This window comes from Spinacia oleracea, chromosome 2 (assembly GCF_020520425.1).
Source record: "Spinacia oleracea cultivar Varoflay chromosome 2, BTI_SOV_V1, whole genome shotgun sequence".
Classification (NCBI taxonomy): domain Eukaryota; kingdom Viridiplantae; phylum Streptophyta; class Magnoliopsida; order Caryophyllales; family Amaranthaceae; genus Spinacia; species Spinacia oleracea.
Genome location: NC_079488.1, coordinates 92523338 through 92537802, shown reverse-complemented (window position 1 = coordinate 92537802; position 14465 = coordinate 92523338). Strand labels below are relative to the sequence as shown.

At 35.2% G+C, this 14465-nt stretch overlaps 1 long non-coding RNA gene across 1 annotated transcript; it reads right to left on the bottom strand.

Moving 5' to 3' along the window:
• Nucleotides 1-7744: 7744 nt before the first annotated feature.
• On the bottom strand, nt 7745-14261 carry LOC130468010 (uncharacterized). Its single transcript, XR_008928283.1, has 5 exons — nt 12715-14261; nt 9843-9956; nt 9576-9745; nt 9311-9500; nt 7745-7961 (listed from the first exon to the last, which is right to left on the bottom strand). It is a non-coding gene; the product is annotated as an uncharacterized lncRNA (long non-coding RNA).
• Nucleotides 14262-14465: the final 204 nt, after the last annotated feature.

Here is a 14465-nt window from a genome sequence, read left to right as displayed (position 1 = left end):
TTAAACGAATCAAATAAGACTCCCCATGATAATGTTTTTTGCTCATGTATTGGAAACAACTCAATCAAGTTTCGCCTTTTGTTTGAAAACCTTACTAATAGAAAGGGAACTTACAAGATTATCTTTATTTATGAATGGTGTCAAAATTCTGAATGGAAACATCATTGTGGAACGATGGGAGTAGTACATTTTAGTCAATTTTGTACTACTTAAGTAATAAATTATTACTCCATAACTTTTAAATATTGGATATTTTTTCGAGGGGTATATTTATACTTCCTAGGTTTCTTATTAATTGACACAATTTGATTTTGACATTGTTCATACAAGCTCATTTGACTTTCTTTTGTGACTTGTACTTAAGAATTGTCTCAATGGTTTTTTTTTTTTCTTTTTCAAATATCAACTTTTTATAAATCTTGTCTATTCATAAATGAAGATATTTATATTTGAATCATGCATTGACAAACATACATATGTCAACTAAAATAAAACGAAAGGGTATATATCATCGATTAGGCATAACCTTCAAAGCAACAAAAATTATACTACGTAAGAACAATATTGAAAACTATTAGGTGTACCCGGGTGCACCTTGTACCCAAAGGTATTTTTATGCCAATTGGTGGTCTCTATCACATGTGAGAGGGTGCAAAGTGCACCCATGTGCATCTAAAAGGTGTTCTAAAACAATATTGTCAAGTGTGGACCTAGTAGGGTTGGCGTTACCGTGTGAGTAGTTAAGGGTGTCTTACTCCTTAACCAAGATCTCGGGTTCGAGCGCTGGGTAGGACAAAAACCTTAGTTATGAGGGATGTTGCCTATCAAGATACTCATTCAAACTCCCGCGGAAAATTAGTACACTACTACCAATTGCATGTTGGTTCGGTGGTGATTGAAGCTGAACTTGGTAGGGAAAAACCGTGTTCGATCTTCCGTAACAACAATTGAGAGGGGATTGAAACCTATTCACCCATAACTCGTCCCGAATCCGAATTAACCTTAAGGGTGAATCGGTGGTAACAAAAAAAAAGGGAGTACTATACGCAGCCTGATTTTACTTAGCGCAACCCTTTTTACTTTCATTTTTTTCATTTTAAAAAATCTCTAACCCTCACTTTTAATATTTTCTCTCAAACTTTTTTAATATTATTTTGGTTCAAATAATTTTGATTTTTTTTAGTTTCATGTGTATCTAATCAAATTAGAATAAATATTTAGATTGTAATGGAAGATACTTTTGACTTGGAATTGAGGTAATTTTCATTTTCTTCCTGTTTCTTCGAGTCTTTTCATACAACTTGTATGAAATTAACACTTCTATTTTGTAAAGATTGAACAAAATTTAGTTAACTATTTCGTACAGATCGAACAAAATATAATTAATCATTTAGTACAGATTGAACATAACATCAGAACTAAATATTCCATATAAATTGAACAAAACATAATCCCGTTCAAAATATAACATAACGGAACTAAGTATACGGTATAAATTGAACAAAACGCAATTCTGTTCAAAATTGAACAAAACAGAAATAAGTTCTATCATTACTACTAATGTTTAACAAACAACCACTACATGACCAATCGACAACTCTTTCATTATAGACAATTGAAAGAACTAATATCATAATTTAATTTGTTCAATTTGTACGGAATACTTAGTTATGTTATGTTCAATCTGTATGAAATAGTTAATTACTCCCTCCGTCCCTTAATACTCGAACCAGTTTGACTTTTTGCACTATTCACATAATTCACCTTGACCCTATTTTATTTCTAGTATATGAAAACAAATGTTAGTATATAATATATTGTTGGTTTCATCTTAATATATATTTTCAAAATATTAATATTTTTATAAGTTTTATAATATGTAGTTAAATAAGTTAGTGGTCAAAGTTGTGCGTTGGCAAACGTGATCGGTCAAAACATGTCGAGTATTAAGGGATGGAGGGAGTATATTTTATTTAATATGTAAGAAATAGTTAATTACATTTTGTTCAATCTGTACAAAATAGAAGTATTTATTTCATACCACTTGCATGAAAGGATAAAAAAAAAAGAAAAAAACAAAAATTATCTTAATTCCAAGGTCTTCCAAGTCAAAAATATTGTCCATTGCAATCAAAATATGTATTCTAATTTAATTAGATACATGTGACATTGATAAATAAATCAAATAATTTTGAACCAAAATAATATCAAAAAAGGTTGAGAGCAAATAGTAAAAGTAAGGGTTAGGGTTTTTTTAGAATGAAAAAATAAAAGTAAAAAGGATTGCGTCAAGTAAAACCAGGCTGCGTTTAGCAACCGTGAAAAAAATGAATACACTACTAATCTACTCCTCATTTGGCGAACCCCTCACAATGAAACCCAACAAAATACACAAATTCTTATTTACATGGGGTGTACGATAAATATTGTACACCGAAGTTAAAGTTAATGTAAAATGCTTAAAAGTTACCTTTATACATGTAAAAGTTATAATTCCTCCGTCTTTTAATACTCGCAACGTTTGTTAGTTTCACGCATGCCAATGCACAACTTTGATCATTTATATCTTAAATTCTCTTTATGCAAAAATTATAAAAAGTTGATATTTTGAAAATACACATTGAGACGAATCTAACAAGATCCCACATGACTATGTTTTATCTTATATAAAAAATACTACGAATAGTCAAAGTAGATTATATGAATAGTGACAAAAGTCCAAACGTTGCGAGTATTAAAAGACGGAGGAAGTATATTTTTAAATTTCATTTTATTAAAAAAAATATTTATTCAAAATCGCTAATAATGCATAAAATTAATTATTGAATCATTTAAAATGGTTATCTATCAAATTTTTTTAATAATATAAAAGTTAGAGAAAACAGGGTAAAAGTTAGAGAAAATTGGATAAAAATTAGGCAAATTTGCTAAAAAAGACCTTTTATAACTCAAAGTTTGCTAGAAAGAACCTTATATAATTTTTTTTTGTGAAATCACACCTTAATGTAATTTTTTTTTTGCGAGAAAGTACCTTATATAACTTTTTTTGTGAAATCACACCTTAATGTAATTTTTTTTTTTGCGAAAGACAATCAAAGGTAAGTTTCCAGCATTGACTGGGTTTTTTTCGGCCATTGACTTGCACGTGAGAAGCACGTGTGGCTTTATTTTGTGAACCACACCCAATTTTCCTCCAAAATTCTAAGCTTTAAAATCTAAAGTTGAAAAAAAAATCGGGAAAAATCAAGTTTGAAAATTCAAGACTCGGGAAAATCAGTGTCTTTAGCCAAGTTAAGCCACACATGCTGTCCCCGCGCAAGTCAATGGACGGAAAAGCTCAGTCAATGCCGGAAACTTCCCTTAGATCCTTTCTCGCAAAAAAAATTACATTAAGGTGTGATTTCACAAAAAAAATTATATAAGGTCATTTCTCGCAAAATTTGAATTATAAACGGTCCTTTTTGACAAATTTGCCTGAAAATTATATTGGTGTACAATCTTATGCATGCATGACCTTTTGAACAAAATATTGTCAAGTGCGGACTACTAGTCTACTACGTACTTTGTAGTACCAATGATGTCTTGGCCTAGTGGTTAAGACTGAGGGCCTGTATACAATAGGTCTCAGGTTCGAATCTCCCCACCCCCATTTGTAATTTATATTGCCCTTGTGGCTCATTCGCACCAAAAAAAAAAAACTACGTACTCTGTATCTTTTTTAGTCCGTAATATAAGATTTATGTTGACAAGTATTCAATAGATACGTGTCCATATTGCCAAAAAAAAAAGAATGATTCCCTCGTATAACATTCTTACAAATTGACTACTATGGTAACAGTTAGTTCATTAATACAAGTAGTATGTCATATTTTGAGATGGAGCAATTGATTTCGAAAATGATCACTTGAATTTCATTTTTTATCAAAACTTTATCAAAATTTTCTGAGTCGGACTTAACAATCGCACATAGAGACGTGGTCTTTGGGACTAACGGTGTTACAAAATTTGACGATTCCGACACTACAAGAAATTGTACCATTAACGACGGGAAATTCTGTCGTTAAACGCCAATAATCGTTGATTAGTGACGGGACTTTATGTCGCGAACCTGTCATAAAAAGGGGTCGTCGTTAATGAAAAATCCCGTCGTTAAACCGTCGTAAAAGACATTTGCGACGGTTGTTTCCGTCTTTGTTTGGTTGTTAGCCCCGTCGCAAAAGGCTTTTGCCACGAGATTTTTGACCCGTCGTAATTAGGTTGCCAATAAAAATACAAAATCTTGTAATGCGATTTCTAGGATTCTCATAGAAACTTTCTTTTTACATATTGTATTACGGAGTATTGAACGAACAAACTAAAAAATGATGTTAAAGATCGTAAACATGGATGGATGGCAAGAGTTTGGTCTAAATTGGACCAAATCGTAATTTAAATCAATTGTATTTTTTTATCGGCTGAGAAAAAGCACAATAAAAGACGGTACTTTTACGGTTTTTGTTTGGTTTACGCTTTGAAAATTAAGGCTCGGTTAATTTTTAGCTTAGACTGCGTTCTATTCACCTGATTTTCACTTATTTTTCCTGAACTTATTTTTCCTGAACTTATTTTATCAGAACTTAACTAAACTTATCTGAACTTATTAGAACTTATCAAAACTTATGTTAGTTATAAATTGTACTTGGTCAACCCTTATTTTTCCTGAACTTATCTTATCTGAACTTAACTGAACTTATCTGAACTTATTTTTCCTGAAATAAGTGAAAATAAGGTGAACAGAACATGACCTTAATATATACGGTTTACGGTTTAGGATTGGTTTGAACAAATAAACCCGAACCAAACTGTAAGTCGTATTAACAATATTTAAATCATAATCACGGTAAACCAAACCAAATACTTCGTATTGAACTAATCATATGAAGATGAATCTTTTGTATACAAGAAGTTGAGTGGGAGTAGTATTTCTTTCCTTGTCTTGTATGTGGAAGGCATACTTCGCATAGGAAACGATAAGACCATGCTTGAGTCAGGCAAGGAATGGCTTAAAAGTTGTTTCTCTAAGAAACACTTTGGAGAAGCTCAATATGTCTTGGGAATAAGGATGCATTGAAGGAAATAATGCCCTTGGTCCAAATATGCATTTAATGCTAAGTCTAATAAATGCGGTTCAGTATTAATTAACAAGTTAATAAGTCAGTGAGATCAAGTGAACTGAATGCCTAGTTAGAGGCCGCTTCAGTTCAAGTGGAATTAATAATATTAATCCACAACTTACTCTTGACTGAACCCGTAGGGTTACAAAAATAGTACGTGAAAGGATCAAGTATTTAAGTGAATATATTATTCATTTAGTACTCCATTTATGAACATTCGGAAACGACGGATCTCGGTTCCAGTGGGAGCTGAAATCGTCAAAAGGCAAAATAAACAATATTTCGGAAATGATGATATTGCCGGAAACGAAAAAATGGTTTATGGCGGAAATATAAATATTATCCATGTCGTAGATGTTACCGAAAACGGAAACATGGCTCGTATCGGAAAATATTATCGGAAATAGAAATGTTGTCGGAATCGGAAATATTGTCGGAAAAGGAAATTATTTCCGGAATCGGAAATATTAACGGAAACGTAAATATTTTTTCGAAACGGAAATGAATTCAGGAATCGGAAAACGAATCGGAAGCTCGACGATCGACAAGCCGGCAAGCGAGTCGACCCATCCCTCGACAAGCAAGCAAGGCAGCACCATGGGCCGCGCCCTGCGAGCAAGGCAGCAGCGCCGTGGGCCGCGCCAAGCTGCGAGCAAGGCAACAGCTCATGGGCCGCACCCAGCCAGCGAGCAAGGAGTGCAGGCCTGCCGAGGCAAAGGCCACAGCGCGCTGGGCCTTCAGCCAACTGCTGCTGTGGCTGGGCCGAGGCAGCACTCGCACCAACGTGTCCCGTTGTGGCTGCGTTGGGTTGATTCGTCTTGGGCTCCAAGAAAGGTCCGATTGCTTAATTCCCAAGTAACCTTGGATTAAGTATTCCTAGTCCTACTGGAATTCAATTAATTAAGAGTTTAATTAATGTTGCAATTCTAATTGAATAAGAATTTCAATCCTAGTAGGATTGGTAATTCTATTCCTAGTAAGACTCAAATTCCTTATTTCCTACCCTATAAATATGAGGCTAGGCCCTCATAATTATATACATCAATCACATTGAAAACCATATTCTTTATTCCCATTGTGTTCAAGGGAGAACATAATACATCCTAGCCCCAATATATAAAACCTTAAGTAAAATCCTAGTTGGTTAAACCTAAGGCGGATCCGAACGTGTTGTGGACTTTCTACGGAGGGGTAACGTTTGGGGCTCTAAAGACTTGTTCTTGTTCGGTTCGGGGGCAGTTAGGGAAGGCACGCATCACATTGTATGTCACCTAAATTATGCTAATTGACTTTGTGGCAATTAATTTGGATTCTGGCTTTATGGTTTTTCCGTACGAATTATATTATTGTATTATTCATAACCTAACATGCATAGAGATGGATCCGAAAGGCTGATTGGACTTAGCCAAGAGACTTATATTGATAAGGTTCTTGCAAGGTTCAAGCTGGAAAACTCCAAAAGAGGTTTCATTCCCATGCAACATGGCATATCGCTTGGCAAGACTTTGTGTCCTTTGACTCCTGATGAGGTCAAGCGTATGAGTAATGTTAACTATGCCTCTACAGTAGGATCCATTATGTATGCCATGATATGCACTCAACCGGATGTTGCATATGTTTTGAGTATGCCAGTCAAACCTAGGAGAGGCGCACTAGATGGCAGCGAAGAATATCCTTAAGTACTTGTAAAGGACTAATGATAATTTCTTAGTTTACGGTGGAAATAATGAGTTGGTTGTCACTGGTTGCACCGATGCAAGTTTCCAGAGTGACAAAGATGACTTACGATCACAATCTGGTTTCAATTTTTGTCTCAATGGAGGAGTTGTGAGCTGGAAGAGTTCTAAGCAGAGTACCATCGTAGATTCTATAACGAGTTTGAGTATATTGCAGTAGTAGATGCAGCAAAAGAAGTTGTTTGGATCAAAAAGTTCATTAGTGAACTTGATGTAGTTCCTAGCATTGAAAATGGCATTGGATTGTATTGTGACAAAAATGGTGCCATGTCTCAGTCCAAGGAACCCAAATCACGCCAAAAGTCCAAACATGTGCTGAGAAATTCCATCTTATTCGAGAGATCGTTGAAAGAGGCACTACTAGGTAAAACCCTTGTTGCAACGGGCTTTTTTACCCTTGTTGCAGCGTACATCGTATGATGCAACTGGGGGGACTACAACAAGTCTGAACTTGTTCCAGCGTACACTATTCGCTGCAAAAGTTATTTGTTACAGCATATGCAACATGTGTGTAAAATTAGGCAAAAATCAATACCTGTTACAACGTACAAATTGGTGTACGCTGTAACAGGCGGATTTGTTACAGCGAACAACAATTTGTACGTTGTAACAAACATACCCTTTTTGAGCGAACAACAATTTGTACCCTGCAACAAGTCTTCATTTTAGCCTATTTTCACATAATTGTTGCGGCGAACAAGTATATGTCCCCTGCAACAAAGCCGTCCTTTTGGCGAGAAAATTTTAGATTTATTTATCTATACCTAGAGTGTATTGCACCAAATATAGGAACCTGTCAACAACAATAATAGAATATCGCAACCTGTAGAACAAATATAAAAATAATAAATGGTGTTAAAACCAAAGTGCACGTACTACATTTAAATATATGTTCCAATTTCAACGTACGCATACACTTTAATATAAAATATTGTTCTATAACAACTAAACGAACTCGATCAAGCGCGCTCAGACCAATAATAAATACTTGTTGGTAAAAAACTTAGCCTATTGCTCACAAACCACATACATTTTCCTCACTAGCATAAGGCGCATTCCTCGGAGTGTAGACCTTTACAAAAACAGAAATTTCAATTAACCATTAGATTAAATGCAAATTAAATATCACATTTTAACATTCAAGCAACAAATGACAATGTCCTAATAGTCTTGGAAACTTAAAGCTAAGCATATTAATCATGTAAAAGGTTTAAAATGAATCCTTAGGTTATGTAGCTCAAATTTGGGAGCGAAAATGTCATTTTAGCCTAAATAAAACCTATAACGACCCAATGAGACTTAAATGTGCATAAATAGATTGGAATGAGTGTTAGAAAGTTAAAACTATGCATATTAAACATGTAATAAGTATAAAATGAGTCCTTAGGTTCTTTAGTTCAAAGTTGGAAGGAAAAAAGTCATTTTAGCCTAAATAAGTCCTATAACAACCCAATGAGCCTTAAATGTGAATAAATAGATTGGAATGAGTCTTGGAAACTTAAAGCTAAGCATATTAATCATGTAAAAGGTTTTAAATGAATCCTTAGGTACTGTAGCTCAAATTTGGGAGCGAAAATGTCATTATAGCCTAAATAAAACCTATAACGACCCAATGAGCCTTAAATATGCATAAACATATTGGAATGAGTCTTAGAAAGTTAAAACGATTCATATTAAACATGTAATAAGTATAAAATGAGTCCTTAGGTTCTTTAGTTCAAAATTGGGAGCAAAAATGTCATTTTAGCCTAAATATGACATATAACGACTCAATGAGCCTTAAATGTGCATAAATAGATTGGAATGAGTCTTAGAAACTTAAAACTAAGCATATTAATCATGTAAAAGGTTTAAAATGAGTCCTTAGGTTCTTTAGTTCAAAGTTGGGAGCGAAAATGTCATTTTAGCCTAAATATGACATATAACGACCCAATTAGCCTTAAATGTGCATACATAGATTGGAATGAGTCTTAGAAAGTTAAAACTATGCATATTAAACATGCAATAAGTATAAAATGAGTCCGTAGGTTCTTTAGTTCAAAGTTGGGAGCGAAAATGTCATTTTAGCCTAAATATGACCTATAACGACCAAATGAGCCTTAAATATGCATAAATAGATTGAAATGAGTCTTGGAAACTTAAAACTAAGCATATTAATCATATAAAATGTCAGAAGATATATCAAGTCATTGGGAAAAAAGGAGAAAGATAAAATTATAATAAACACATGCATAAGGTCAGAAATGCACCTTTCTAATCCGGGTTTAAAATGAGTCAGCAGTAAATGGGTCAGTATTCAACTTGATTTTGCAACAATTTATAAATACAAATTGATGTGAGATCATGTGAAACAAACCAAAGAGAAGGGAATCCAAGCTTTTGTTTGGCATGTACTAAAGCTTGGATTCCCAAGTAACATACCTAAACTAAAAAAGTACTCGTATATCAACATCTTCTCCTCTCCTTCCACACAACAACCCAATTATCTTACAAGATTTCGGTGCTGAAGTTTAGATATAACCAACACCTCATTTATAAACTCTTCTAATCCTTGTCTTGAGGCTCTTGAAAGTCTCTTGACAACAACCTCGTGTCCGTCTTCTAATTTTCCCTACATAGTTAAATATCAAAGTGATAGTTTTATATATGTATAATCAGAACAGCCATTTCAGAATTGTACGTTTACCCTGTAAACTAGACCAAATCCCCCTCGCCCAAGATTTTTAGAGTCGTGGCAGTTGTTTGTTATTGTCACCACCCTTTCGAATTTGAACAGTAGAACCTCTTCGATTTGATCTTGGTTTTCGTCTATTCCAAGAACATCTGACACTGTCTTTTTCCTCGTAATTTTCTTTCCTTCAGATGTTAAATTTTTAGTAAATGCAAAAACTATAGGTTATATTCTGATGATGGGTTAAGGCATTGTTTTACTATACAATTATGAATACATTACCTTGTTTTTTTTGGACTTGGCATCTCCACTGAATGAATATAAGTGTTACAACTGTAGCTGCTCCTAGTAAGCTCCCTGTTGCTGCAATACCTGCTCTCTTTTCACTGCTATTCCCTGCAAACCATAATGAATGAGCTTCATAATGCTTCATGCTTAGGAAAAGAAGTGAGAAATCACAACACACGGGAAAAACTAACCCCGATTAAATTACCCAAGCTGAATTACCTGACTCAATCCGGAATTACATGACTCTATTTTTACCCAAATCAAAAAAGTCCCAACCTGAAAATGATCATGACTATAAACCAAAATATGAGCTAACTCAAACTGACCTAAACAGAACAGAATGAATCTTCACCCAATGTCACCAGAACCGAACCAATCTTAACTACGAAAAGCACACCCTTCATGTAACCCCAAACGAAAAGCACCCTTGTGTGAGGGGGTCGAAAATTCCCTCTTTTGGATGTGGCAAGCATATTAAGTAAATAGGGACTAACTGTGGGTGTTAGCCTCTTTTTACTAGTCTTTAGGAGTCGCCATTCAGTTTTAAAAAACTGACAAAACCCGGTTAACGTAACATGTCTGGAGTGCAAACATGTGTGATTCACGACGGCCATAGATTCCCTTGTGATCCCTGGTGTGGAGATCCCTCAACATACATCCAGCGGAGCAGAGATTGAGAGTTCGGGGGACGTTTACTAATATGAGGAGTTCCCAGCATTAGCCCACGCGGCGCGGTCCTTACTAGTTCAATTGTGACGATGATGGGACATGCTTTATGCTACATTACTACTCTGGATTGATTTTAATGCACAGATATTACTAAACAGATGTCAAAAGCTGATTGAGGTTGATTTAAGGAGCTTAATAATAAACCAGTTTGTCCAAGTATTATCTGATTTAGGGGTGGGAAATATAACAAATTAAAGTTAGCAAATTTATATGGCGGGGAAAGCAATAAAATTATAATTCACGTTATAGCAAAGCGTAGGATTTACTGCGGTTCTCAGGAACACCTACCACTTTACTTTGCTAGCTTTTCGTTTGGTTTTAGAGATTTCCGATGATTGACTGACTATGGGGCAGGATTCTTCTAGAGTTTTGAGTATTTTAGGCTCAAGGATTTGTGTTTAGATTTCAGCAACACTTTTACAGTATTTGGTGAGCAGGCGGTCGTGTGGGCAGGGTCTGCTTAACAGTGTGTTAAAGCGGCAGACACACGTATCGGGACTGATTGAGGGGAAAACTAGGTCGTTACTAGCTTTCCTAATCAAACAAAATACCTAAACTAACCACTAAACATAAGTAAAGCGGTAATCAGGGGTCGGAATCCACAAGGACTAAGGTGCGCCAATTTGTGCTAATCGAACAACAAGCTAGGTCGAAACGAGTTTAAAAGTCAACTAACCAACTAAAACTAAATCAACTAAACTAAGAAATCAAAAGTAAACGAGATTAGGGAATGGGTCAAACAACAACAAATCATGGATTGAACCTAAGATAATTAAAGAAGGGAAAGATTCACAAGCACTACATGCATACGCGTTGAATTCACAAATAGCTCCAACCATCTCCCGATTCGCGAACAATTTCCCTAAGCATCAAGGATGAACTCCCGTTCCACCCTATCATACCCGGGGTTAAATCTAAATCCCAATTCAACAACATAGCCAAGCTTAGGTCTTTAATCCCTTTCCAACCCAACTAGACTACTCCAAGCAATCATGGAACACTTAATTGATCAAGTTAAATGCAACATGTATTGGAAATGCTTAAACACATAATAATTTAATCATGAAAATCCCTAATTTCCAATCACAAACACCCAAACCAATCAATGTTGAGTTTTTACCAAACCCTAATCAAAATACTACTCCATAATCATAAAAATTATAAATTTAAAGAAACTAACAACTAAAAACATGATTCTAAACATTAACAACAACTAATCTAAACATGAACCATTAAAATAAACAAAAAAAAAAAACTAATTAAAACGATAAATAAATAAAGAAATAAATGAAGAAATAAATGAAGAGAGAGATAGAAAAATCTCATTGATTGATTGTTGGTTGCTCAATACAAATTTACACACTTGAAATTGCAAAATCCCATTTTTTCCATTGATTTTCCTCACTTTCTCTCTCTCAAAAAGCTAAACTAAAAACCCTAAACCCTAAGAAAAATGAGAACTAAAACTAAAAAGTTACATCCTTTCAAGTTAGGTTCCTAAAAATTGGTATTTATACTCCCCTCCTAAAAACAAAATAAAAGAAAGGATTTTTGTCATTTAACACCTTAAAAAACACAACTTTTGTAATTAAACTCCTTACTTAATTTAAATTATATTTAAACACCTTAAAAAATATAAAATTTGGAATTCAACGCCGGTTAACGGTTTCCGTTAGATAAAACTGAGGTGGGGCCCACACTTGGATATATTCATCCAACTTTAACCTATCTTCCACGATAGTTTCGCGCTTCTTATTTCTTCCCTTCCCCTGTTCCTGTACTAGTCCTGTACTGCTCTTGCTTCTCATAGGTGATAATCAACTAACATTCACAAAATCCCCAATTCGATTTGGAGATAATCAAGGTAATTACCACTCAATAAGCTTAATTTGACTAAACAACTAACATTCACAAAATCCCCAATTCGATTTTCTTATGAACCCTAATTTTTACTAATTCAAATTAGGGGTTATTTCACCAAATACAATAGAATTTCAGCAACTAAAGCCTTATAAATCATAAATCGGGAAGAATTATACAGAAAAAGTCTTTTCATTTTCATGAATAACACCTCAATTTCAATTTTAAATTATCAATATTCATAAGCAATTGATAACTAAATACTCTTAATTTATACCTGATTGTAGCTCGATTATTCTCTTTCTCCTCTTGATTAATTGCAAGTTGCATAAATTTAGTCCCTCTACCAATTTCAGAAAGTTTTAGGCAATTTTTTTCTGAGATATTGAGACTGGGTAGAGTGAAGGAGGAAGCAGGGGCAGGGGGAAGAAAATAACGAAAATAACGAAAATCGCAGTGAGCAAGGGGGAAGAAAACAATGAAATTAAAAAAATAAAAATAAAAAGAATCGTGGAAGCTAGGATTAGATTAAACTCTAAGTTGGATGAATATGCAAGTGGGCCCCACCTCCGTTTTTTCTAACGGAAACCGTTAACCGGTGTTGAATTCTAAATTTTGTAATTTTTTAAGGTGGTTAAATATAATTTAAATTAAGCAAGGTGTTTAATTACAAAAGTTGATTTTTTTTAAGGTGTTAAATGACAAAAAATCCTAAAAGAAACTAAGAAAAAAAAAGAAAAAGGAAGCCTAAAACAAAACCACAAAAAAAAAAGGAATTAAAAGAAGAAATAAAAGAAAAGGGAAATAAAATAAGAAAGCACCTAAATCCCCACCAACTAATTCACGGAGTCATCACTCATCAGACCCATCTCCTTCGTTTATTATAATCACCCCCAGCCAAAATGAAATGAGTCCACCCTTCGTGTTCCCTTCGCTCTCCTCCTTCCATTTCTTAATCAATCATCATCGTCCACCAACATCACCATCGATCAACACCGTTCATCAGCCATCATCATCCATTGGTTCGTCTCCGTTGACCAACAACCATCATCCATTGATCTTCATCAATCGTCCATCACCATTCAATCGCTGCCATTAATCGCAAAGCTTCAATCGCAGCCCTTAATTAAACAATGTACGACGGCGAATAGAGCGGCCAACAACCACGAGCCACTTGACTTCATTAATTCCGTACAAAAATTTGACCGCCCAAATGTTCGGACGAACTAATAGGAGGTCCGGTCGAACTTAGTTGTGGTTTGGCGAACTTCATTCGGATTCGACCGAACCTCATACGATCAGGAACTCTAAATTTCGGGTCCGGCCGAACCAATTTACGGGTTCGAACGAACCAATATGCTCTGTTTTCTGGGTTCATTTTGATTGATTTTGGTTGTGTTTTTGCTGTTGTTGTTGGTGAATAGAAGAAGGTGAGAGGAGGGATGTTATGATTAGGCTTTGATTTCAGGTGGTGCGGTGGTTGCTGTTCGAGGATGCGGGTAGGTGAGATGGAGAGCTGAGTTGCGGTGGTGTGGTGTGGTGTGGTGCTGCAGGGGATGAGGTTGGTGTGGTGCTGCAGGGGATGAGGTTGGTGTGGTGGGGTGTAGGTTAAACAAAAGTGTGGTGTAGGCTAAGGAAGGTGTGCATAGTGGGTTTGGTTTGTCACTTGAGGGCATCAGTCAACAGCTCGAGGCCCATGTGACAAAGCCCAAACTTCATTCCTCTCGTTCCTTGACAAAGTAACACAATTTAGTCCGGCCTTGAACTTGTACTTTGATATTCCATACAACATGTACCTACACAAATAAAGATAAAGACAATGGGAGAAACGAGACGAGACAAAAAAAATAAAACGGATAATAATTGATGTGGGCCTGAATATCTCCGCCATAAGGCCCAAAGAAGCTACAATGACCAATACAGGCCAGCTAGGCCCTAGCCTAGGAAGTAGGCTCAAAACTTGGTACCTAAACGAAATAAGAGCAAAGCCTTATTTTGGAAAGCCCACCTTCTCTGAGAAGCCAGGCC